The sequence below is a fragment of the Aptenodytes forsteri genome, unplaced genomic scaffold, assembly GCF_000699145.1.
Source record: "Aptenodytes forsteri isolate BGI_AS27 unplaced genomic scaffold, ASM69914v1 Scaffold486, whole genome shotgun sequence".
NCBI classification, from domain to species: domain Eukaryota; kingdom Metazoa; phylum Chordata; class Aves; order Sphenisciformes; family Spheniscidae; genus Aptenodytes; species Aptenodytes forsteri.
This window is the reverse complement of record NW_008795717.1, coordinates 542,239-542,543: the sequence shown is the minus strand read 5'-3', so window position 1 is coordinate 542,543 and position 305 is coordinate 542,239. Positions and strand designations below refer to the sequence as shown.

At 48.5% G+C, this 305-nt stretch overlaps 1 protein-coding gene across 1 annotated transcript in view; it reads left to right on the top strand.

Moving 5' to 3' along the window:
• PLEKHH1 (pleckstrin homology, MyTH4 and FERM domain containing H1) overlaps window positions 1-305 on the top strand; it is a 41,906-nt gene that overhangs the window by 32,036 nt on the left and 9,565 nt on the right. The window lies entirely within an intron of this gene.

The following is a 305-nucleotide window of genomic DNA, read 5'->3' as shown; positions in this document are numbered from 1 at the left end:
CGGTAGGGGGGTTGGACTAGATGACCTGTAGAGGTCCCTTCCAACCCAAACTATTCTATTCTACGTTCAGCATACATCTTTGAAGAACTGCTAAATGGCTAATAATTTTTTCTTAATGCAGCAAGATCACTTGGGTATTGTCTATCTAGATTAGTATTCAGAGACGAGATATTCATGCCTGCACTTGAGTAACAAAAAACCCATGCAGCGCTACAGGCTTGGGGGAGAGTGGCTGGAAGGCTGCCTGGCGGAAAAGGACCTGGGGGTGCTGGTCGACAGCCGGCTGAACATGAGCCGGCAGTGTG